Source organism: Oxyura jamaicensis, chromosome 1 (assembly GCF_011077185.1).
Source record: "Oxyura jamaicensis isolate SHBP4307 breed ruddy duck chromosome 1, BPBGC_Ojam_1.0, whole genome shotgun sequence".
NCBI lineage: Eukaryota > Metazoa > Chordata > Aves > Anseriformes > Anatidae > Oxyura > Oxyura jamaicensis.
The window spans coordinates 93,675,387-93,702,343 of record NC_048893.1 but is presented as its reverse complement, the minus strand read 5'-3'; the positions used below and the strand labels follow the sequence as shown (position 1 = coordinate 93,702,343).

The 26,957-nt window shown below is 37.3% G+C and overlaps 1 long non-coding RNA gene across 1 annotated transcript in view; it reads left to right on the top strand.

Moving 5' to 3' along the window:
• LOC118160755 overlaps nucleotides 1-17,535 on the top strand; it is a 28,772-nt gene extending 11,237 nt beyond the window's left edge. Inside the window, exons 2-3 of the long non-coding RNA XR_004747659.1 lie at nucleotides 15,318-15,384; nucleotides 17,455-17,535. This is a non-coding gene — a long non-coding RNA (uncharacterized LOC118160755). The remainder of the gene's footprint in view (nucleotides 1-15,317; nucleotides 15,385-17,454) is intronic.
• Nucleotides 17,536-26,957: the final 9,422 nt, after the last annotated feature.

The window sequence follows — 26,957 nt, the reverse complement described above, 5'->3', positions numbered from 1 at the left end:
ATTTGGCTCTTTGCTGTTTGCTTAATACCTGGGAAGCAGAGTGTGGTGGTTCAAGTAAAAGTATGATTCTACAGACAGCCCCCCACACAGCCAGTCTTATAACTTCTTTGTGCTTGCTTCCAGATTTTGCTGCTGCATCATGGGTTATAAAAGTATCTTAGACTGCAGGATTTCAGCTGAGCTCATCAGGACTTTTGCATTTTTATTAAAGGATTTTTTTTTTTTTTTAATGTAAAAAGGATTGTTCTGTAGTTCTTATTGCACTGCAGTCTTGCAAGTAAAAATGTATGAGATGCAAGAAACTTAAGTACACACTATTCCAGACACTTTCTGGCTTTCTAAAACAGTATTACATACCTGCACTGAGTTGTCTGAAATAGCATAATTACAGTGTCTTGGGAAATGTTCACTGTGGAAATCTTACTCATGACTGAAGTCTTATAATCAAAAAAAGGAACCTTAATGCATGTGCATTATAAGCATTTGCCCCGATCTTTAGTGCAAGGTCACAGAGATTGAAACTAGTGGCTGCATTAGGAACTTGCTACATCTTTGATAATAGCTTGTGTGCATGCTGTGTATAGGCTGTTTTACATACCAAACTTCAGCAAATTTTGAAAATTGGGAATTACAATCCATGTCAAATTCATTCAGAAAGAAATTGAGAAAAGTTGGATTACTACCAGTCCTTATATGCTTTAAAAAGTGGATAAAGAAATGGGAATCTATTATGCTGCTCTTGTTTTCTAATGGATATATCTCTGAAAATAAATCACTTCCTGCATCCTTTTTGTTTGAGGAATACAAGGATACTTCAGGCAGAATCAGAAATAAGCTTCAAGTAATTGGAGTTCTGCTTTATCTGGTTTTGATTCCCTAATGGACCTTCATCCCCCAAAAGACTGAGATGAGATGGGTATGTTCTGATTAATGTGGACTGTTTACCATTTCTGCTGATAAGCTAGAAGGATGCATTAAATCTGCCTCAGCAAGTGGCAGTGAAGTTTCAGATGGTAACGAGGACAGCTGCATCTTTCATTGACTCCTGAAGGTCAAGCATTTCTAAACCCTTTCTCAGCTTATAAATAAGACTGCTGATGTGATTCAGTTGGTTACGGAAACTGTAACCTCAAGGATCCTGTCAGCTTTTTGCATCGGTGGAAATACTACTGGCTGTATTGTAATGATATGACTTTCCAGTGTTTTCGGACAGTCCATGTCAAGCCAAAGACATGTTCTGAATGAGCAGCAAGACTGGCCACATCCTGCACTGGAAGTTGAAGTTACGGAGCTAGGCACAAAGTTGACAATTACATGAGGAAATGGTGGGTCTAAGTGGTCCATTTCCTTAGGCCTGTTCATTTCAGACTTTGTGGATCAGTGCTGCTTGTGCATGCTGTCTGAGAGACAAACAGTAGTGATTACTTGGAAGATTACAAGCCCTTGGTATGCTTGTCAAAGTGAAAGTTTTGGCTTGATACTCTCCCCCCCAGTACTATTGAAGAACTGCATCTTCCCTTTTGAGAAGAGAGGGGAGGGAAGCGGCTACTCTGTCCATTACTGTTTTAGAAAGATGGAGAGTGAGAGAAGGGCTAGAGTTGCCTGTAAATCTTGTAGCTTCCTCTGGTACTGGTCTGTCAAGGTAGCCTTTACCAGCATCACAGCCCAGAGTGCCAATCTGTCATACTTGCAATCCCTCTGCTGCTGCTGGGGAGCTATGTGTGTGGAGCAGCAGTCACTACTCCCACTTGTTTTTTCATACCTTCAGCAGCAGTCTTGTATTTTGCAGCTTTTGCCTTACTTTTTGTTCATTGTCTACACCTTTTCTACCCTGGCCCCAGCTACTTTCATTTCCTTAGTAGTCAGCGAATGTTGCCAGCCTCTCTGACTCCTTCCATTTCCGCTGCCCTTGCCACGTTGAATCTTACTCCCATCAAGCATGAGAGTGGTTTCCTAGGGAAGACTCCATTGTTTCCTCAGGATTGAGAAGTCTAGAGGTGATCCAGAGTAGTGGCTTGTTTATTTAACGCACAGGTGAAGGCTGTGTTTATGGTAAAGAAACTGTAGCGTAATTAGTGTTGCAACTTCAGTAGTGCAAACTACCTTACTCATAACATACTGATGTACTTGCCTTATTATATTTTTATTCTAACACTTCAGAGGACTTAGGGTGATCAGCAAAACTTTTAACCTCACTGCAGCTACCTTCTTTTGAATATTAACCTAGTGCCATGTTCCCCTCATGAAGGCAGTTTTCTAGCATTATCAGCCTTAATCAAAAGGTAAGGTACATTCCTGACCAAAGGTGGTCAGTGCTACTGAGCTGTCAATCACTTGGATAACTTTTTCAGTTTATATATGAGCTACTTCCTGATCTGGTTTGCATATTGCAAGTACTTTGAGTGTGGCAGGGAACTTAAGATCATAATGATTAGCATACAAGGCTACAATTAAAGTTCAGTGCTCTGTCCTTGGTAGTGGTCAGTACTACAGTTATGAAGAAACATTAAAAAAAAATCACAGGTATGTAAGACTAAACTACCCTTGTGGTCTTGTCTCACTCAGGTCATTAATAATTAAGCATGGATTTGTAATGTGATATGGGAAGATTTTACAGATCTACCCTCAAAGTATATTTAGCATCAGCTCTAACTCAGAATAATTATTTCATTTGTGTGTTGTTCAGTTTTAAATAGTGGTAAGTTATCTTCATATAAGGGAGTTCAAACTATATGTTGAGTGAAAGCACATTTCCTTTTATCATTTATAAAATGTCAGTATATCTCATGCCAGCTCTTTTTTTTTTTTTTTTTTTTTTTTTTGTATGGAGAAAACAGCTGTTTTAATGTTCTTCACATTTGTCTTAGTAAGGTCTGGACAGACAATTGTGGAAGTAAAATCATTAGGAGTTAGATTAGGAGTTCAGCTAGTTTCTGGGATTTTGGTATTGCTGTGAGACCAAGAATACGGTGGTTCTTTCTGTTGGAAGTGTTGCCATTATAAAAGTAATGAGATTACAGGAGGACTTGTTGTTGTTGTTATGTCAGTCCCAAATAATGCCTCTCTATCTGTAGTAATTGCAGTCAGATACTCCAAACTGCAGTTTGTGTGGGAGATATATTGGTATATTGTTGATATTTTGTAAATTATGTTGCATAGAAAGATGCAAGTGCCCAGATTGTTGACTTTTCTGAACTTTCACTGAAGTTAAATTTTCTATGTTTTTGCATTATATACCACTGAAAGGTCTTTCAGTGACTTAAATAGGACCTCAATATCATGTGGATCTAGAAAGACTTCAGTAAACTTCAGGGGTGTGCTGAAATGCCATGGGCCCTTTCAACAGTAAGGTTTTGGCTTGACCTTTTCAGCAAACTTAATAAACTATGTCAGAAGAGCAGAAGAGAAGTACAGGTCAGTAGTCTTGATTTTCTGAAAACTGTTGGTACAAGAGAGGAACGTATGGTCAGTTTTCAGTAGCCCAGTGACAGTTTTCTGCAAAGAGTTGATATGCCAGCACTCTTGGTTTTTACTTGTGAAACAGGAAGGAAAAGGGAGGAAAAATAGAAAAGAAACCCAAATCAAACTGGTTTTCAACTGTCTCAACATGGGCTCAAACAAGAAAATTCCTGTTGTCTTCTATTTCATAACTTGCTGATTTTTGAAAGCTCTCCCAAGGAGATACCTGCACTTTGAGACATGAGAAGATACTCCTTCTGTGAGATCAACAAATGAGTGATGCTTTCATCTTTCAGAAAAAAATACTGACATACTGACATATGACTAAACTGATGTGTATCCAGCTACTCTGAAGCAGAGGATTTTATGGAGAAACCATTCAGAGCACACTAAAAAGACACCTGCTGGTCAGTGCTCAGATTTAATCAATTGGCTGAGTCATTGCTGCTGAGTTCCCGCTGGGTGCACATTCTGTACGCCCTCCCAGCCAAAACTGGGATTGTCTTTGCTCAGCAGGCATTTTACCAGCAGAACTGAATGGCAAATATCCCCTCAAGCAAGCCAGTAGATGTCCTAGTAAATGTCAATGACATATAATGTGTGGATACTGTTAATTAATAAATTGGTGCTGATAACAGCAGAACTGAGTTACTAAAAATGTGGTTTTATAAGGCTGATCATATGCTTCTGTTTATGTTGATTGGCGCAATGGATTGGGGTTTGTATGACGTCTGTGCCCAGTAGAGCACATGTAAGTTCATACAAAGACTTTCTTTTGGTCCAAGGAATTCAGTCACTTAGAAATTAAATTCAGTGTCTGTGCTACAATAGCCTGTGTATCCTGACTTATGGTGAATCAGACCAGGCCCAGAGGGAGAACTCCTGCTGGCATACCATATTATGCTATAGAAGAAAATGTACACAGGTGATGAAGGATTACTGATGATTTCTGGAGGGCTGAGGAGACTAAAGTTCATACAAATCACTAGTTCTGAGTTACATGTAGAGACTAGTGCCTTATGTCCACATGAAAAATATTCCTGTGTTCTGAGTTGTTTAGTCTACCAGGTTGTCTGCTTGTGGTCACAGAGGACAACAGAAAAAGAAAAAGAGAACAAGACCCCAAGGTTGGGGTGAGGAACACTTTAGCCTTGGGCACTATGCCTGAGCAGTGGAGATGCAAAGACTGTGTTTAACTAGTTCTTGCCACAGTGGCTTTCAGGGTTCTGTGCCAAACCCTCTTACAGCTTTGTGATGAATTATGCCCAGGTTGCTTCCAATTACCTGTCCAGCCTTCTCACCCTATTCCTTATTGTATCCAAAGAATAGTTGCCTCCTTCTAGCTTCTCTTTCTCCCTAAAAGTACAGGATAGAGATACAACTCAAGGAGAACTGAGAGCTGATATGTTTTTGCTACCGTCTTAGTTGTATACTGTTTTAAATGCACTGTGGAAAAGAACAAGGCATCCGGTTGCCTATTGGCTGCATGAATTTTGCTGCTGTTAAACGTTGAGAGAGCTGAAAAAGATCTGTCAGTCATTTCTGTGAATGCATGTAAAATGTCATGGGGTGTTTTTGTGGATGTGATCTTCCTTTTAACCCACAAAATGAAGCATCTGATACCCTGCCATATTAGATGATTATGGATGCTGCAGAAGGTCTTTTTTTTTTTTTTTTTTTTTTTCTCTCAGTTGACAAGGAGAAACATTTATGTGGCCTGGTGTAAAGTGCCTGAAGAATCAAAGAAGGACATCAAGCAAGACTGTCTAATGTAGATTGTGCACGCCATGATTATAAAACATGACAGCTGTTCTTTGTGGAGAACTAAGGATAGGTAAACCTTTGGGCCAGTTGTTATACCTTTGTACAGAGCAGTAAATTTATATGTGAATGTAGTGAGCATCAGTTTTGAGAGCTTTGTTTTCAGTATATATAGTGTCTTTTATTTAAATATATTTCTTTATCTGTCAAGTGAATTTCTCATTTTGTAACTGGAGTTGGCTCCTGTCAGACTTGTCATGGAATTATCTTTGATGTCTGTGACAAAGATAGACTTGTAAAAGTTGAGACATATAGACATTTGGGGCCTTTTAACTTTCCATTTGCCATCTTGCAATGATCTAAGCTCCATAAATTTTGGCCATTAAGTTTAGTATCCAGTAAAGCTAAGCAGGACAACACTTTTTTTTATATATATATATTTTTATATAGCTCTTTCAGTATTACAAAATTTAAATATTTCTTAAAATTTATACTTTGCTGCCAGGCAGAAACTGCAACCACCTAACTAATCTGCTACACTTTCCAAATTCAGGTAAGGCTCCACCTGGCTTCTTACATGCCAATACCATGTCACTGTATTTTTTTTTTTTTTTCCAGGTTGAATTTGTAATTATGAGTAACTGCTGGCATACAGCCAAAAGTAACTTATCCTGTTCTGGGAAACTTAGCTCTCAGCAGTCATTTAACTATTCAGATAATCTTTTAGCCTGTAAATTGTATCATGAAGAAATGATGTTGGTGTTGTACCTCAGAAACTTTCATAATGGCAAAAGGAAAGAGTAATATCTGTTCCTTCAGCTGTGAATTTCCTGATGGCAGTAATGCAAATTGAATGATAATATTAACTATTTTTTGTCTTTATTTTTGGTGTGTAACGTCTTTTGGATTTGATACTCTATTTATAACTTTAGCAAAAGTTTGAACACAGTTATCACACCTCATTGGTTGCACATTTTACCCTTAGACAGAGTGTTAAGAGTCTTTTTCTTATCGATTCCCAAGCCGAGCAATTTTGTTTTTTGTTTTCATGCTTTGACCTCTAACCCTGGGATCCATTAGGACACTGAGCCAGCAAGGTGTAGACACATCAACTAAAGAGGGAAAGAACTGAAATGACACTGTCTCCAGCAAGGAATGCATTAATAGATCTGAATTCAAATATAGAAAAGGCATTTTTTTTTTTTTTTTTTCCTGCTGGGAAGCAGAGTCCTCAAGAGAGTCGTCTTAGACTGAAGAACATGATATGAAAATCAATAAAGGCCCTATTGTGCTGGTGATGTGTCCGGGAAGTGTCATTTTATATCTTGTTAGTGGATATCTAAAGAAAGTTAAAGCTACTTAGCTCATAATAATTGGATAAATCCTTTTTCATCAATGGTCTATTTTGCTGTTCAAAGTAAAAGTGAAAAACGGTGGAGAGTCCAGTTTGAAATTGGATATGATGAGACTGAATGAAGACAATGGCTGTTAAGTGTGTTTTTTTCATCAGGCTGACAGTGTTTCCAGAACTGATTTTCAGCTCTGTTTTTCAATCAGAGATTTAAAAGAGTAATTAAAAATAGAAGGCTTTCTTCTGTGTGCTTAATTGGAAGAAAACTATGCTCTTGACATTTTTACTATATTACTTAATACTCCAGACAGAGAAACTGTAAATGCATCATTTGCTTTATTGCACTGGATGAAGGAATTATGGATCTTGGTTAAGTTTATCTGCATTATTAATACTGGAGGCTGGATAAACTCAAATAATGGAGATGACAATTGTACACACAGCCCTCAATATACTTGTGGCATTGCACAATTAACAACAAATGTGGTAATATTATTATAGCGGTTTTAATTAAGTTATTGATTAAAAATATATATACAGTTGGCAGAAGGAAGAATACAGGGTAGGGAAGGAAAAGGAAGAGTGATTGCCCATACTGCAACTGACTTTCTCAATTTCTTTCCTTAGGTAGTAGACATTTTGCAGTTGCTATTACATGTTATCATTTGAGATCACATATGTGGGACTTAAAATTGAAGTTTTTTTATTCAGTGCCTTTCAAGCCACATTATTGTTCATTTACACATGAATAATGACAGGGATAGGAGATGACTGTGTATTGAAAGAGACTAAGTAATTCTACACTTAAATTTTGCTGGTGACAGACTTTGTATAGGTGCTGCTCTCCTTCCTCTGCTTTCTGTACACCACAGGGAAAGAAATGAACGGGAGTAGTATAGTAGTCTTTCCTCCACTGTGGACAGTTTGGCAGGTATGTTTACCTCCTGAGATGTTTCAGTGTGCGGCTTTCTGTGTGGTTACATTGATGTTACCTCACTGGGATGGTGTGAAAAGCTGCTCATTAGCAAGACATCTATTCCTCCCACCAAATGCAGTGAGCTAGTGATTTCCACCCCCCCCCCCCTTTATCTGGTACCTTTTAAGTTAATTTCTATATGAAACAGAAGGCTTTCCAATCAGTTTGGGTTTTGGACCATCTTCTCTTTGTAAGATTCAGTAGCTGTCTTTCCCACATATCCTCATGCTTTAGATTACTGTTTTAAGCAACACTTCTCGCCACAGCAACTGTGCGGATTTTGTTTGTTTGCTTTTTTTGTTTCTTTAAAAATATATGAAGAAAGGTGTAAAAATAGAATCTTTTCTGCATAAAAATTGTGGCAAGGTAGAAAGACTGGTTTACCTGCTGGGTTGTTGAGTGGATCAGTGGTGCAAGAGGTAAGGCAGAAGAGCTGACCTTTGCCATTGCAGTATCAGCTTTGATTTTTTTTCTAAATGGTGTGACATACAGTTTATTGTGTGAGTACAACAGGAAGCAAAATCAATGCTAAGAAACAATGGGATTTCCTTGTTTGCCCATCCCGTCCAATATGCATGCACTTTCTTGCAATGAAGACGTTATACTCATCCACAGTTGTGGGATAATCTGACCTAGCACCCCTTTATATTCTTTATTTTCTTATTATTAAAGTAATATTAATAATTTGAAAATGTTACTGACGGGAAGGAAGTCATTCATTTTCACACAAGTTAAAGACATAGTCACTACAGATTTTTTTGCTTTAAGAGCATTTGACCTCATATTGTTGATCTGGGTGAAATACAATGACAATTATAACCACTTTCATTTCCAGGGTTTTGTTAGAAGTATATGGGACCCGAAGGACTAGTAGTAAATACAAGACCTGACTAATAGAGATTGATGCACTGTATATGTATTGTGCAGTTAAAATGATAAACCTCCAGCAGCCTTTGAAAGGTTTCTCAGCCTTTAACAGTAGTATCATCAGTGCAGCAGGGATGGCTTTCCCTACCTAGCTCTGACCTTGTTAGACTGTATTCAGCAACAGCAGTGGTTACATGACTATCACTGACAGGTTAAAAGTACTGTAACCTTTAGATGTGACTTCCCCAAATGTATATTTACCAAGTACAGTAACTACTGCTATTTTTGCTATCCCTGTAAGTATCCAGTCCCTTTCAAAAACTTGTTAGGTCCTTGACCTTTTGTAGGAAGCTGTTTTCTTGCATGTTCCTCTTCATTACAGTTGTGGATATGTATATATGTATTTCTTTCAGTGATGCCTACGTATGTGCAAAGCTTCTGGTTTCTTACTGCAGCTGTACAGAATAGGTCAGTGCTTATTTCTTTGCAACAAAATGCTGTTCTCACTTTACCATTGACTTCTTTTGTATGTCTCATCTTTTTCACACAAGTTCAAAATAGAGCTCAGTTAACACCTTCTATTAAATTTCTGTTCTTGAATTAATGTGACTGTCTTAAATGGATATCCTCTTTAATTTAAATTATGCATTTTATTAAAAGTGGTCTCAGTTCAGAACTGTCAGTGCCACATTAGCCTTCTTCTTTCTCTCTTTCCCTTGATCACTGGAAGAAAGTGGCTGGAGTAGTACTTTGGGTACTGCTTCAGAGTACTTTCTCTGATAGTCTTGTGGTGGGTTGACCCAGGCAGCAGCTAAGCTCCTACCTGGTCGCTCACTCACTTCCCCCTAGCAGCACAGGGGAGAGAACTGGACAAAATCAAGAAAACTCACACACTGAGATATAGTTTAATAGGTAAAAGAAAGAGAAGGAGAAAACAAACAAAGTTATACAAAGGCACTCATTCACCACCTCCTGGAATTAGACTAATCCTCAGCTAGTCTCTGAGAAATGGCTGTCTCACCCAAAACACCCTTCCCCTCCAGTTTTTTTGCTGGACATTTAGTTATATGGCATGGAATATCCCTTTGGTCTGCTTGGTCAGCTGTGCTGGTAGTGTCCCATCCCCCAGCTTCTTGCCCACCCCTGACCTACTTGCTCTGGGGTGCAAAGTGGGAAAAAAAAATAAAAATAAAAAAAAAACCTTGGTGCTGTGCAGGTAATGCTCAGTGGCAGCCAAAACACTGGAGCGGTATTAATACTAGTTTAGTTACAATTGTAAAACACAGCACGACATGCTACCATGAAAAAAACTAATTCCATTTAAGCTAGATCCATTATATCAATGCAATTAATAAAATGTATATTCTGACTTTCAGAGCTACTTGTTTCTTTAGTGTACCTTAGAAAGAAAGAAGATAGGGACCCAGTCAGATCTTAGTTGCCTTATTCATGAAGGCACTGGAAAGTCAGAGATTGTTTGTAAGTTCAGGTAAGCTTATTCTGATAAGGGGAAGTGGCTTCTCTCTTCTTACTCCTTTCCCTCATTATTGGGGTTGTGAAGGGTAGAATTGTCTTAAAAACCTGCTCAGATCCTGAGTTCCTTACAGTGTCTGCAGTCTGAAGGGAGTTTCAGTCAGTATTTTCACTCCTACTGCCTCCCCTCACAAGAAAATATTATCTCCCACTGCTCTTGAAAGTAGACAAAATGGACAAATGGGGTTAAACTGGCTGGCTGAGAACAGAGCTGCGTGTTTGATTCCCGTTTTAAGTATGTCATCCCATCAATGCTGCCAGAAATGCTTCATTACTTTTGTGTTCACCATGATAAATTCCCTCAGAGGAGATAACAATTCAAGTAAAATCACCAGCAGTTCAACATAAAACCAGGTTGAGAGTTTTTTGCAGAGCATGTGATAACTTTATGTTAGGACCTTGTTGTGTGCAGACCTGTGCTGGTCAAAAGTGATTTGCTTGATTTTCTTAGGGGTGTTTCATGGCAGGGGAATGTATGTGTCAAACCAACTCACACATCTCACCTTAGACTCCCAGAAAATAGTCTCTTGTGCCAGGAGAGAGAGTTCTTTGTGGCTCTAGAGCTCCTTTATAATGTTTACCTACCAAAAATATTTAAAAAATAAATAAATCACCCCCCGCAAAACAAAACAATCCACAACACAAATAAAAACCCTCACTGAATCCAGTGAATCTTCTGTACTTTTCTTTACATTCATTAATGGAATACCAGTCCTCCTAAATTAAGTATCTTGGAGCCATGTCTTCATTTTAGATCTTAGAAAATGTGTAGTTAATGATATGATGAAATTATATCAGGGGCCAGCCTGATGCCGTGGTTTACTGGAAGTGCTGGTAGATGATTCAATGCACCAGGTGGTTGCATCTAAAATAAATGAGTGTGAAAAGCAGTAATAATTTGGATTTGGGCTGCGCAAGCCATATGCATACTCAGAGCAAAAAAGTAACTGCACTGTGTTTATGATAGCAGTTTTTTTTTTTTTTTTTTTCTTACTAAATATGTTGTTTCTGTTATATTTTCTATACTAGTGGACAATGAAATGTCTTGAAATAGGCACTAGAGACAAAATAATTCTCTATGGTGATATTAAGAACCGATAAGAACATTCTGGAATCAAGTATTGTATTCCCTGCATATTTTCATTTGTCCTTGCTTTGATGACTTTCCTGGTCAGTGTGAACAAAAGAGAATATTTAACTGCACTTTCATAAGCTATATAAAAAGTCACCTTTTACACATTTAAGTATTACTTTAGTACTAGAAAAAACAGGGAATGAAGTTGAGCATTAATACTTTCTCAAGCCCTGCCTCTATACTGTGATATTTTACTTGTATTATATGACAAAGCATTTCTGTAATAATCAAACAGAATGTAAAAGGTAACTATAAACTAGAGCAAGAAGTTGACCATTACTGACAATAAAGGAAGCATAGCCTAATACACACAGAAGAAAACTGGCAATCAGAAAACTTGTTAGCTGCCTCCTCCTAAGAAAACCTTTTTACTTGGTATGTCAGCTGTCTGTTACAGAAAAATACTGGGTGACTTTTTCCTGGGCCTTTAAATGCAACAGTGTTGTGCTGTCTGTGCTTTGGAGCACATCCTACGGGTACAACAAAGTACGAGAGGAATCCTGGGCTTTGGTCTTGTCTCCCATCCCAGGTTGAAACTGTTATAAGCTTTTGTTGTAGGTGGCTGCGCAAAGGCACAGAAACTTGTTGCTGAATCATTGTGGTAGGATCCTAATCTGTCAGTCTCCTGAAGGGCATTAAAGGGCCTCAGGTGAATCATCGAGAAATAAATGGGGATCATTCTACCCTTCCACAACTGCTAACATTTTGGGTAGCTCTGTCCTGACCTTAAGCTGCCTTTGGGGTATCCTGCTGGGAGGTTTGTTCCATAGGCAATAAATAGGTCTTGAGCTTAGTGGTGCTCAGTGCAGTATTACTGCTTACAGTGCATGCTGATCCACTTGCCTCTGATTATTCATGGATCTATGACTCTGGTGCCACTTAACTTTCAGTGTTATTTTGTATGAAAATAAGTTTTTATTATTATTATTATTATTATTTTTTAAGAAAGTATTAGTTCTCATTTAATTCAGTAGTAATGGTGACTAAGTAAATTGTTAGCTACTTCATGCTGGGTTTTTTGGGCTATGAAATTGGAGTCTGGCATTTAATTTGAATAATTATTGGTAGATAAGTCTTCTTTTTAGCAACAAGTGGGAATACAAAATATATGAGGATTTTTTTTTCAACAGACTTTAAAAGCCGGGGAAGAGAATTTGGCTTTGGTTCAAGTATTTGCAACCAACCTTTTCATAATTTAGCTCATCACTTCAGTTTTATTGGAGGCACTTGAGAAATATCCCTTGACATTCCATGGGCAATTTACTATCTTGACAAAAAGAAAAGAAAAAAGTAATTGATGTAGTGTAAAGTTTGTCCAGCATTTGGAGATCTCTCTCTCTCTTTTTATTTTTATTTTTTTTTTTTCTTAAAAAAAAAAAAAAGTGTTTTAGCAAAGACTGTGACTGCCTTGCTTGAACAAGTCACTGGAATTTGAACTGCTGTTTCTGCAACTCCCCAGCATTTTAAGAGGGGCACAACTAAAAAGGAAAAAAAAAAAAAAAAAAAAAAAAAAAAAAAAAAAAAAAAAACGAACTCTGGATATATCTGGGTGAAAGTGCTTATAAAAGCCTCTGGATCTAGCCATAAAAATAAACTGAAATTGTGCAGTGTATGTGGAGTAGAAAGGAGGCATTTTCAAAATAAATGATTGATATCTAATCCTCAAATTTAACCTCCTACATGAAGACAAGACAGTGACGGGTAATGCAAGCAGTACAAACAGCAAAAGGTCATCTACTTTATTTGAATGTGTATAGGTAAGTTAGGAGCCGTGAAGGCTTTTTCCTTTCCTCTACCTTCCCCAAATGTGGGATATTTCTACCAAACTATGCTGTATTAAGAAAAAGCAAATATTTTCTGGTTTGACTTTTCAAAGATATCAAAAGTATTTTCCATTTGTAGAACAAAAGCAATCTGCAAGAATTGAAAACACCTTGAGATTGTGATGGAAGAGAGAAACAGGCCTGAGAATTTAGACTATAAAAGTACTATTAATATGTTATATTAATATAGCTATATTAATATATAAGCTACTGTTCCATAGACACGAGGATTAGAATGGTTATAGTTTCTTTTCCCTTTTTGGCTGATAAAAGAGTGTTAATAATGATGAGTGTTTTTTGTTTGTTTGTTTGTTTTCCCTTCTTCCTGTTCTCTTCTAGTACATGATTTCATTATTGCTGTGTTATCATCTTTGACAGGAAATGAGGTCATCCAGCTTCTATGGTGGTTGTCCAGGATTTCAGGTGGAGACCTGCTCCAAGGTCATACTTTTTTTGTTTTGTTGCAATTTCTCCTACAGGAAGAAAACACTATAGAGCTACACCAAAAACATTTTACCTGGGCTTGAGTTTTTAGCTAACACTAATACCTGCTTCAGTAAGTTATACCGTGAGTTCTTCATAGGCCAGATGTGTTGGAATCAGTGCATTCTGAATAGACAACAGGTGGTTAGAGTGGAATCTGATGCTACTTTTCTGTCTTTGATTTCTAAAGCTTACCTTAATCCTTAAAAATTGTGAATGATTATTAACAACTCACACACTTAGGTGGGGGTAAGACCTTCCATGAAATTTCTTACACATGGAGAGGCCTGACCCAGTGCAGTAGGAAGATAATGTGCATTTTGACTATGCACAAAGTGCTCTAGATCTGTCCCATTATAGGGGGCCTAAAATATGAACCTCTGTGTTTAGGCTGCCTACAATTATGACGGGTAATATTTGCTTTATGCCAAGCCATATTTAAGACAGCGTCAATGTGCAGGAAAGACAGAAAAAGGATCTTAGAATATGGCAAAATTATTCTTCAGGAAGAGGTCATCCTATTTTTTTTTTTTTTAATTTCCATTCTTTATTAAAAAATAAAAATAAAAAAAAATCTTTGAACCATTGGACAGAAGGCAAAATACTTCAGAGATACAGAGTCTCACTCAATTTAGTAGGGTGCATGGGTGCATTTCCATTTTCATTTTTCTTTAAAGAAATATGCTTGGACATATTTTGTCTGTATACGTGCTTAGGATTGCCCTGATAAAGGTGCATGACCTTGCACTTGTCCTTGTTGAACCTCTTGAGGTTCACACAGGCCCACCTCTCAAGCTTGTCCAGGTGCCTCTGGATGCCATCTCTTCCCTCTAGTGTACTGACCACACCACTCTGCCTGATGTTATAAGCAAACTTGCTGAGGGTGTATTCAATCTCACTGCCCATGTCACTGACAAAGATGTTAAACAGTACAATATTGACCACTAGGGAACACCATTTATACCGGCCTCCACCTGGACATCGAGCCATTGACTGCAACTCTTTGTGTGCAACTATCCAGCTACTTCTTTACCCACAAAGGGGTTCATCTCTTCAATTCACATCTTGCTGATTTACATACAAGGATGTCATGTGGGACAGTGTACATTGCTTTGAACAAATCTGGATGGATGATGCCAGTTGCTCTTCCCCTTACAGTTACAACATTGTAACCCCATTGCAGAAAGCCACCAAATTTGTCAGGTACAATTTGCCCTCAGTGAAACCATATTGGCTGTTGCTAATCACCTCCTTATTCCACGTGCCTTAGCATAGTTTCCAGGAGAGTCTACTCCATGGTCTGGCTGGGCACAGAAATGAGACTGACTTGCCTGTACCTCCCCAGGTCTTCTCTTTTTTCCTCTTTAAAAATGGGGGTTATGTTTCCCCTTTTTTTCAGTCAGTGGAACTTCACAAGACTGACGTGACTTCTCAGATACCATGAATAGTGGCTTAGCAACTTCATCTGCCAGTTCTCAGGACCCTCAGATGTGTCTCATCAGGTTCCATGTCTCGAAGCTATTATTTTCCTACAGTGGGTGGTTCTTCTTTCTCCCAGTCCATGCCTTTGCCTCCTGCAACTTGGACTATGTGGACAGAGCACTTGTGAAGGCAAAAAAGCCATTGAGTACCTCAGCCTTCTACATATTCTAGGAAACCAGGTCTTCCACTTCCTTCTCGAGAGGACCCACTTTTTCCCTAGTGTTCCTATTATCACTGACATACTTACAGAAGCCTTTCTTCTTGATTTTGGCATTCCTGGATAGTTTTAATTCTATAATGGCTATAGCTTTCCTAACCTGATCCCTGGCTGCTTGAACAATTTCTCTGTATTTCTTCCAGGCGACCCTTCCTTTCTGTTTGACTTTTTCCAGGAACTCCTTGTTCATCCATGCAGGCTTTGTGGCATTTTTGCTTATTCTTTGTTAGGATGCATCACTCTTGAGCTTGGAGGAGGTGATCCGTGAATATTAACTAGCTTTCTTCTTCCAGCAAGGTAGGAGTTACAACTGTGGAGCTGCTGGGAGTGTGTATGCACAGGTTTTGAAGCTCTGGGGCAAAGGACATATTCTCTTTCAAAATACGGTGTCGATTCATGATTAAGCAGGAGTTAAAGTACAGGAGTTAAAGTAAAGGAGTTAAAGAGTACAGAGTTCCTTGTGTACTTCATCCCCTGAAACACCAAAGATGTATTCATCCCCAGTACTACTCACATATCAAAACATTCTTCTCTGGTTCACTTGCCCAGTATTTTATTCTGTCTTCAGAGGGGAAAATCCATTACTCATTTTAAAGTAGTGACATATGCTCAAAATAATACAGATGCAGTTCCTGATTTTCAAGATGAACAAAAATGTACATTCTGTCCAATTCACCAAACAATTGCTGTCTTGCTGGAATTATGCAACTTTTTTTTTTTTTTTTTTTTTTTTTTTTTTTTTTTTTCTGTAAGTTCTGATAGTGAAAAGAATGGAATGGTTTGTAAAGAAAAATGCTATTGATGTGGTTGTTATTTCCTATCCAGTAAATACAGATGCCTTCCAACAAAATATGAGAAGGAATTCTTATGAAAAAAAAAAAGGGGGGGGGGGGGGGGGGAAGCAGAAAGGAAAACCCCCAACATTGAGGAGGTTCTTGAAATGCATAAAATATACTATATACTGTTGAGTGGTGAGTTCCATGGAACCTTGTATTTAATGGGCTGTGAGTAATTAGGACATCAGAATTCTAGAATAATGTTGTATCTTGAAGTTAGTTATAAGTAGTAGCATACTGATGTATGTACTACATACCATGAGATGTATGAGAGTCTCTGTTTTAGAGGCTTAGATTTTATCAGGCAACTCCAGTTACATTAAATGGCTGGAAGGCATTAAGAAGGACCGTGTTGTTATAGGAACCACTCTTGATGCTTTCTGCAAAGCTTTAGATTGTGGATTAGTCTTAAAACTGAAAGGATTCCTTGGGAATTATGTCATTATGAAATAATGTTATTTAGAACATATCTGTTATTCTGTATTTTGCACTGATATACTGCTGCAAAGGTAACAGCAAGGTCATGACATTCAGGCATGGGACTTCAGCAAAACTCATTATCAGGCTACTAATTCAAGAGATGTCTACATGATCTAAATGTTAGTTTTACTTGTTAATATTTGGACATCAGCATAGCCTTAAAGGACTTAAAAGACAATGACAGAGGGCTATTGGCACAAGAGGGTGTTTGAAAAACTGCTAAAGCACTGGGAGGCTGAGAAAATTGCTTCAGACATTTTATATTGAAACCTCGGGAAGTTTGAAGACTATTACTTACTGTCTCTAGGTAAAAATATGAAAAGCCATACATAAATTTTATGCTTGCTGGGCCAAGTAGACCTTCCTCATGCCTTGAGATAAGAGACAAAAATTTAACCTGAAAGGAAGCCAGTGCCTTTTAGTACACCAGCCCCCTAGTACACAACCCATACGCTTTGGCACAACAAAGGGCATGAGAAGTTTGTTCCGGCTGGCTTCCCGTTAGTTCTGCTATGAAACCTATACAGTGTTGGCTTTAATGACATAAAGTCAGTCAGAGTTAAGGAAGACAAACAATTTTACCTGAGAATTAGTTCCAGTCTGTGGCAAAAACAAAGAAGCCTAAGTGCATCTTTAGATCCTTTAGTTAGGCTTGATTTAAGAGCCTTTTGTTATTACAGACTTCCAGTAATAGGAGGAGGAGGACTTCTCTTAGGAATAAATCAGGCTTTTCAGGCTCAGATTGTTGCAGTAACAGTGCTGTGGCTTTTTGTGCTTTAATCACATCATATTATGGTTTTTCATCAGGCTCCAGTTTCTGTATTCAAGGGTATAAGAATCACTACTGTCATCTGAAAAAAAATCCCTTCCTCTCTTGGTTGTAGGTAAAACATTGTAAAGCATATGAAAAAGTTGAAAGAAGAGTAAAAAGCACGTGTTTTTTTGTTTTAAGATTGTAATAAAAATGTATGTTTAGAAAGTTTGTTTTGTTAATAAGTTTTTAATAAGAAGTAGGTCTTATATATTTTGATATCCATAATTAGTTTTTTAGGGGAAATGCCAGCTGTTGAAGAACTGGAATCTGGGGTGAAGTCAGATTGTTGGTGTAATACTGTCTGTAATTTCTTGGCAGGCAAGAATGACTTTGTTGTGGTTATTCAGTGCTGAAAGTGTTCTAATGTTAATGCATATTGTAAATGCTTGCTTTGGGAATGATTAGTAGCAAACAGAAAAGAATAATAGACAGAGCTGTTCTTGTCTTGCACCAGTGCACAGCTACTTCCACGAACATACAGAACAACTGAAAGAAAGGCATGTGGCCTTTCTAGCAGGAATGATTAGTCAAAGATGTGTTTTCTTGTAAGAAAAAAGTTTACTTTTTAGTAAATTGTTTGATCTGAGAAGTGTTGAGAACAGAAGGAATAGAAGAATCATCTGTGATAAACTAGAAAGAAAAACTTGGGGTACAGACAAAGTAGAAAAAAAAAGCAGATTTTAGGGATAGATCTGTTACCTCTGGAAAACCCTGTTTTGCTTCTGTAGAGATATAGAAGAATGAAAATTAGCTATGTAGCAGCTACTGACTTCACTGGATTCACCACTGTTATCATTTAGGCATTTTGTTCTGTGGAAGAAATTTGGGAGTGACAGTGCTTTGGCATGAGGCAGAGCCTGCCAACAACTCCCAGGGAGCCAGGTGAAGAAGTTAATAAAGAGTTCCTTTTAAAAATTAATAATGAAGGTAAATGAACATAATTTTAAAAATTAATAATGAAGGTAAAGGAACATAATTCCAATACTGCTCTCCAGTTTTGTTTTAAATGAATGTGGAGTTACTGTTGCAAACATTTCTAAAGTGTTTTCAAAGCAAACAAATGTAATACATAGAAAGCAAGCACAATGCCCAGACGTGAAATGAAAGCAGAAGCCGATGAGTACAAATCGAAGGGAGTCATGCTGAGATTACTGTCTGTGCCAGCCGTTGCCCATTTGGAGGACTATGTTCACATCTGGTTACAGTGCTGAAAAAAAAGTCAAAAAGGTTTATAGCACTTACAGCTATAGCAGTACAGAGAAGGTCAGCATCCTGATCCTGTATTAAAGAAAAGAGGTTATGATGGTAGGAGAGAGAATTTTATCCTCTGTACAATTTAAGAAGAAGAAGCTTTAGGATCTATAAATGTTGTGAATTGTCTTGTTTACCAAATACAATTAGGCATAACTCCATAGGCATAATTCTACCTAGCCTAAGCTATTATTAGATGTGGCAAGGAATAAGAGGGCAGTAGGTTAGTGAAAGAGAGGCATTCCTGCACACAGAAGTACACATCAGTCCTGTTTGTCTTCCCTTGCTTCCTCTGTGATTGAAAGAAGTAAGTCTGTAAACATTTTGGGGTGATGGGAGGTGAGGAAAGAAATTGAAAAAGAAAACAAGTATTTTTGTGCTCTGAAGAAAACAGCACTAAATGACTCAAAATGAGACCAAATGACTCAATGGACCAAATAAACTCATCTCCCCTTCAGCGTAGTATATGGTTTGTGTTTAGCTAAAAACACCACAGTTCAGTCAGTGAAAAAAAAGAAAAACCACTTTGGGAATGCTTTTATTCTTGAGGTAGTTGTTGAGGTAATTGTGCCCATCTCCTGTATGTTTGTTTCCCTCCTGTCCTCACCAGCCCAGTAATGCAAACAACTTCAGCCGAGGTCAGTAGAGGAGTAGAGGTCTCAGAGTTGGACTCTGGTCTAACTACAGATGGAGGACCACTGGCAGCTGATAGAAAAGTTGCATATTGAGCCTGAGCCTTGTGTAACACCAGAGGATGTGCATGAAGTTAGAGCTGTTAAGAATGTACCACACAGCAGAGAAGAGTTTCAGTTGGTGTCTAGACATTAATAGATACCAGAAAATCCTCCTGTAGGACCTGTTCAGAAAACAGAAGGATGAGTAGAAAGATTGGAAGTCCTGAATTTCTCTTGAAAACTCAAACTGATTCTGTAGTTATTATTAGAAGGTTTGGGGCTTGGTGGATATCTTATTTTTATTCTTCAAGTGTTATGTATTTTGCTACACTATACAAAGGAAAAAATACAGTAGGACTACTTTCTTCAGCTGGCCTGGCTGTAACCCAAGTGGTTGAGCTAAGGTTTAAGCATGTTTGCAACATTTCTGGGTAGTTACCTGAAAAGAAGCACTGACCCATTACATTTTTTTAACCTCATGAAAATTGGAGAATGGTATCTGCTTGTGGAGCTTTACGATACATTTTTACTTTTAAAGGAAGAATAGGTCTCTTGAGTTTCAGATGCCAAAATGCAGTTCATTACACTTCGGCTGAACAAATTGCTCTACTAATCCCTCTTCTAATGTGAGCTGAAGTACTTTACCTTGGTTCCCAGTCATATTAAAAGCAATTTGAACATCCTTGTCAGAACAAAAACTTCAACAGCACACAAAAGAGATGACATTAAGAAGAACCTATCAGAAAGGAGGATGCCCTGTTAAATACAGTGTCATGCAATTTTGTGGTGCCAAATATATATTCTAGTGGCTCAATATTTCAGAGGGTTCTGAGTCACAGCATTGCTGGAGTTATTTAAAGGAAATGAGATTGTTTTCTTGAAGTAAACAAGAGTCTCTTTAAAAGCAGTGGTTAACACGTGATTTGGTTTGATTCTAATCCACAAATTATTTCAAATTATTTATAGTTCTCTGTACTACAAGCATGAATGGTAGTAGTGGTAGCTGTCCCCTTAAAATTTAAGTGGAGCTCAACCTTCTGTCACAGACTGTCTCTCAACTGTAAGATGAATAAGCACTCTTTTAATATGCCTCTGTGCTATTGCACATTTGGGATATAAGAAATTTTGAAATATTTGTATTGTGTAATTAAACCTAATGGAGCTCTTATGGCCTGGGGTAGGAAGCATTAGTCCAGCAGATTTTCCTAACACTGAAACAGTGCAAAGTGCTTTATGCAAGGTGTGTCTTACAGTATTAAAAATTGTTAGTGATTGGCAGAAAACTCTCTTTGTGGACTACACAAACAGGTGATTTTATTTCAGCTCTTAAATGGAAAAATGTTTACAGTAATCCTCTTAAATGCAGTGCTAAGATGCTTTGAAAGGATAAGTAACATAAGAGCAGATATCTTCCTTATGTTGTGGTGTGGCTAAAATCTGTACAGCTTTCCTTCCTCATTATAAATTTTTAGTAGAGGTCATAGTGTTTCAAGGGACCAGTGGTGGGACAGACAGCCTTTCACTTTTTACCTCTAGAATTCAAATCCAGCCAAATCATTAGTAGCTGCAAGTTGTTACCACCCGGTGGCTAAGCGCTCTATGTAAAATTAATTTGGTAGTCTCAGCCCAGTTCTGAGTAAACACATTTCCACTTTACAAATATGATGAAACCTGGCACTAATTGGCACCCTTGCTAGCAGCCTCATCAGAGATGCCAAAATAACTGAAATGTTTCTTTGCTTCTAGTCGTGATCTCTCCAGGTCAGCAGTGAAATACAGTGATGGGACAGTATGGAGGAGATGGCACAGCTGTTGCCCTTGCTGTTTTGTGGACTAAGTCTGCAAAGTTGTCAGTCTGGTGCATTTCTAATGCCAGACTGTGTAGAGTTATTAGAATTTTTCCACCACTGTTGCTGCACTTTCAGCAGTCTGCTGGCAGTCAACTTAGAAATCTTTTTTGCCATCTGTGTGGTTGATGCAGCAATAGCATAATAGCTAAGTGGTTCAAATGTGGGTTTGTATGGTATATTTAGGAACTCAGAATTACAGCCAGTGTAGGCAAAGCAAATTGCTGACAGGTAGCTATTAATCACTTTTAGCCATTCTTTGTGCTGCCAGCTGCTTTGTAAATGAGGATTGGCATGCAGTAGATGAATACCTCCTCATTGTCCAAAAGGAAGGGAGTTTATATTTTGTTTTCAGTGTTAGTATCCATGTAGATGTCAGCAAATGCAAATGGAGATCACAGATTTTAATGTGAGACAGTGTTTTAATGTATGTAGTCCCTGGAGAGATACAAGTTTGTGGGGAAATAGTTATAAAGAGGGAGGAGGAAAATTCTTTCATGTTGTCTCTTTTTGGAAAGGAACTATATTTCTTTGATAATATACTTTATTCAACTGAACAAGAAAGTTCATGAAGTGCAGTCGCTGACTTAATATCCACAAAAGATGGAGGACTTCACTCCATTCATAAAGTAAGGGTGCCAGTGTTGCTTAGGGAATCCCCACTTGCTGTCAGTGGGACATTGCAGTAATTCACCTATTAATCTTGTTATATAATACCTAGCTGAAATACTTTGAAAAGACTTAGCTTCCTCTGGAAACTTCCCAGCTTCCTTCAGAGTGGCTGCTACTCTGCCAGTGCTTTTATGTGAGGCTAATGCAACAGTCTCTCCAGGAAAGGTATGTAAAATGAAAATCCTGGCTACTTTTGATAATCCAGGATTCCATTTCTATCAGCCTCCAATTGTGAGGTTCTCAACTCAGGCATGCATATAGTACTGGGTAACACTGGAAATTTTTACCTCAGGTTTGAATGTCATGCATTTGTTTAGGTTGAAAGTGTGCATAGTACACGTATGAGAATAACAATGGAATTACTGGTTTTGCTTTTCCCTGTACTGAAATTGGATTTTTAGGACTTCTTTTGCATGGAATTGATTGTGGTATTTTCCTTACTCTAGCCATTTAGTTGTACAGTTTTGCTTCTTGGAAACACAATATTGAAAATATGTTCAAGTTCTCCTTCCAGAAACTTTGGAATTTGTGACAAAATTATGCATTTTTACTGCTTTTCCATTTCATTTCCCTCAGGCTAAATATACTGTTTTATTCATCAAAAATCTCTTAACATCTAGCATGAAGCTAGAAACCTTTGTAGATACTCAAATATCTATCTACATACGTATATATAGTATATTTGGTCAGAAAGGAATGAAGAACATAGTACATCCTTTATAATCTGTCTTGAGATAGAGATTTGCATGCTTGTCCTTGTAAATCACTGTACTGTAGTTTTATGGTTTTGATAGAATTATGTCAGTTTGTGCTAGGTAATCAGCTAGCCCTAACTACCTGTCTCTGCTCTGATTTATTTCATTAGTGCAATAAATGTTCTTATGTCTGTACTGGGGTGCAGTGCCTCAACTTCTTGGGCTTTTCTGATGGAGGTTGTAAAAGTGTGTAGATGTTAGAAAGATCAATAAAGTTAATCCAGAAACTACTCACGCCTTAGAGAGACTGACAGAGACACAGTTAATTCACTTCTTGGGAGAAATTACTCTGGGGATCAAAACCAGTCTCCACAAAGTGGTAAACGATTGAACCCAAAGAACTGAAATCTAGCAGAGCTGTTGTGTGTTACCCTTGAGATCAAGATTTATGAACACACATATGATAGTATCCAAATGCCAGCAATGGGTATGCATGATTAAGAATTTGGTTTTTGTTTAACAGAGTATCTTTGTGCCCTTTTATTAGAAGAAAGGGCGACTGTAAATTGCCTATTCTCTCTTAGCTACTTTGTTTGGTATTTTGTATAATTTTTCTAAGCTGATGTGTATTGGGTCTCTTCTTGAAAGTAAATAAAGTTAATCTGCTCTTACAGGGAAATTGGGCTATGCCTTTAAAGCATTCTTTTATAGACTGTTTTTGAACCACCTGTGTTTCCACTCTATCCATGTAAGAGGAGGTACAGCACCTCTGCTGTACTAACACTAGTTGAAGGATGGTAGGTGAAGTGGTAGGATCCTCTAAGTGCCTTGAAGAGAGGTCTCTATCAGTTCCAGAAAAAAAAAAAAAATGATAATACTGACAGCAGAAGTAGCTAAAAGTCTTTAAAATTAGCAACTTTGTTACCGAGCATAACTGCACTTTCAGTATGTGTATGTTTTTGATTCTTATTTACCAAGATAAATTATTACTGAGCTTTAGAAGTTTAGTGAATTAGAAACACCTTTTGCTAAAGTACTTTTGAGGCCTGCAAGCTTGGTATCCACTCATACCACAATTCACAGACATTTAATTTCTAATATCTATTTTTTTCCAGTCTGATAAAGTACTCTGCCTAAACAAGACATGCAGAGAAGTAGAACGCAAAATAAAATGTCTTTCCTATGGACTACCTTCTTGACCAGACTCTTTAGAATGACTTTGAAAAAGAACACTAATCCAAACGGGAAACTGAATATGGTCTAGAAACATCATTCATATGGAAGAAGACATGCTGTCTACCAGCTTACATTTTCAGCATAGCTATTGAATTTAAGTGGCAGTCTTTCTCATGTCAGTGTTTTTTCTCTGCCCACTGCCTGTCTCTGTCTGTGTAGTTCAATCCTTCACTTTCATAAACTTTTGCAGTTCAGTATTAGTTATTTCTTAGTTTGTGTAATACACAGGCAAAATGAAATCTGAGTCAGTGTATTTTATGCCTTGTTAGAAAGACTAGAAGAACATAGGAGCTGGAACAAAGTACAGTCTAAGTAACTGTAAGTTACATGTTTGTTCTTCTTGACATGTATTTATAGTTTGGCTCCATAATTTGAGTTGTAGTAACTAATATCCTATCAAGCATTAGGATTGGAGTCATTCATTTCATTTTCTTAAGTAAAATAATGTGTAGTGTGAGTTAAAGGTCGTCAGTATTTGAGTGGGATTGGGATTTATATTTTTAACTATATTAATGCAGAACTTGTTTGAAGTTACAAACTCTGCTTTGAATTTGCCCTAAGCATGTTTACTAGACATTTCTAAATATAACTCATGCTATAACAAAGACATAGAAATGCAAAAGTAATTGCTTTCCAGCCACTGCTTAAGTAATTTTAATGCAGGCATGTTTTCCTTAGCTATGGTATGCTGGATATGCTTAACACAATGACAGTTGCTTTCTGTAGACATATTTAATAACAGGCTATCAAAACAGATGAATATGGCATTTAGGCTGTCTGTCATGGTATATTTTACTTTCTAGCTACTCAGTGTTCAATTTGATAGGTGAAATGGGAACATTTGAGCCTTGTATTAAACATTTCATATTGCAAATTAATTTAAATGATTAGCTATGCGGCATCTGACTAAAGTGGCAAGTGCTAAAATATTATCTGAGAGCTCAAAATATCCAAGCATAGTTAAATTTTAGAATGCACTTTGGAGTTACAGTGATATAGAACTAAGAAAATGATTTGTGTTTTAATTTGAGGATCAGCTCCAAAATATTGTCTTGCAATATTTTGAGTCTGATATCTATTCCAAGTCCCATTTTCTGTTCCCTTGGGGATGGACAGAACTGATTGAAAGAACATGATCATATACCTATATTCATGGAATAGGTAAAGTCAATTAAATGTGAAAGGTAATAAAATCATTTATTAAAATCATGCCTCAAGTTCAGTACATAATGGAAAGCAAAATACTCATACTGGTAGAAATTGAAACAATTAATTTAATCAGTCTCTGTAGTTATTCATTGTAATTCATTTATCCACTCAAAAATAATTCTTTTTAAGCCATTTACTCAATATAATTCATTTATCCAATGCTGTAATTGATACTGTAATTGATTTGCTAATTTAGTCATTTACTCAACATAATTAAGTCTCCTGAAATGAATGTATTTGTAAAGATACACTATCTTTTTATCAGAGCGTTAAGAAGTTTTAGCTGAATCAAAAGACTAGTCATAAAGATTAGCTTCTTCACAAGCTACTTTGCTTGTATTTATAGCTCATCTTCTGTCTGCATTGATACTGACACTGACTGGAAAGCTCCCACCCCCAGTGTAAGTAAAACAAAAGAGTTAGGGGGGGACATGTAAGAACTACAAGTGTGTTTGGCATAACCATGAAGCATCAGTATGCTTCTACACCCTGTTGAGACAGAGTAAAGCATAGCATACACATGAGAATAAAATGATCATATAGAAGCTCCAAAACTACTTACTTAGAGGTGACTTGCTCCCAGTTTGTGTATGAATTGTGCTGTCTGTGCTGAACATACTTAACCAAAACATTGAGTGTGATCAGCTAAGTCAGAGAGCAGAGCAAGAAGCTGCTGAGGGCAGAACAATGTTCAGTGACATTTTTTTTTTGTTGTTGTTCAAATAGTTTATGTTCTCTAGGTGTCTTTGTTGTTGTTGTTTTGCTTTTCTGTTTACTTTGCCTTTAGTTTTGCTTTGGTTTGTTTATTTTTTATTTCCCTCCAAGAATTCTGAACATTAATTCATTAACCTCCTGAACATTAAAGTCTAAAATACAGCTGCATTGTCCATGACAATTGTCTAGAGAAAAGGAGGTTTATCGTTTGCAGAGCTTTATATCTCCTTTTGCATATACAGAGCACACGGTATAGCTCAAAATTTGTGGAAGTTGATGTTCTGCTCATTTAATTAATGGTCTTGGTTCTGCCTTCCTATGTTTAGCCATGGTTTTAAAATTAAGATCAGTAAAACAAGAAAAATCCATAAAGTAAAATGGTGTTCAGTAGGTTTCCTGCTTGATCACACAGCTTTAGTATAGACTTTCACCTGTTTCCACAGGTCACTGGACTGTTCTCCCCTCTGACACAGTATTTCCTGAAACTGTTCAGTTGTCAGCAGCTCTCTGCAATACCCTTAGCCTTTTCAGTTTTCCCAGCCACTTACCCACTTGCCTTTTTGTTTTCAGTGCTCGGTCTTTCACACACTGTGATTCAAAGGGCAGTTGAGTTACTAAGGAAAGAAGGCAGTGGAGGCTGGGTGAATGGCTAGCGTGGAGTAGAGAAGCTTCAACCTCCAGCCTTCTGCAAAGATGTCTGTGTCCTTTCCTAAGAGTACAGATAAATCCCTTAAAGAAATTTTATACAAACAAAATGTCTCTTAAAAATGAAGAAGAAAAAATCATACTGTGGTGTAATGTAGTGTCAAATATAAAAGCAATGTAATATTGTGATAGAGTTGTCAAAAATAGTATTCACATGAAGCTCTTTACCATTTAATTGCACATACAAAATCAAGATTAATGGCAATTGCATTATTTTTATAAAATGTATTTAAGGGGAAATACATTTTCATATAGATGATACCTTATTAACACCTCTAGTTTACGTATTTGTGATCCTGTGCCACTAAAGTTCTTGGTCAATGTTTTCTGGTCAGTAACAAAAAATATACATGCACACACATTAAATAGCTCTGTATTAATCTTACATAATTATATAATTATTTCTTGGGATAAGAGGTATTATAAAAAGCAGAAATACAGTGCTTGAAACTATTTGACATTGAGAAGTCATAAGTTTTATTGTAATACTTGGTGCTGATGCATGCACTCTTTTGGAATATTCCTAAGACAAGACAGGAGGCAGAAAAAATTATTCTGTTTGACTGTGGAATGAATCAAAGTGAGTGAGCTGTGCACTGCAAAGTAGTGGCTGATGAAACATCAACAGATGAGTGAAGATGGTATTGAGATTGTTAGTGCCTTTGGTTACAATGTACTCCCAACAACCAGAAATGCTCTTAAAATGGCAGTGAAAATAGAGGTAACATTGGAAAAAA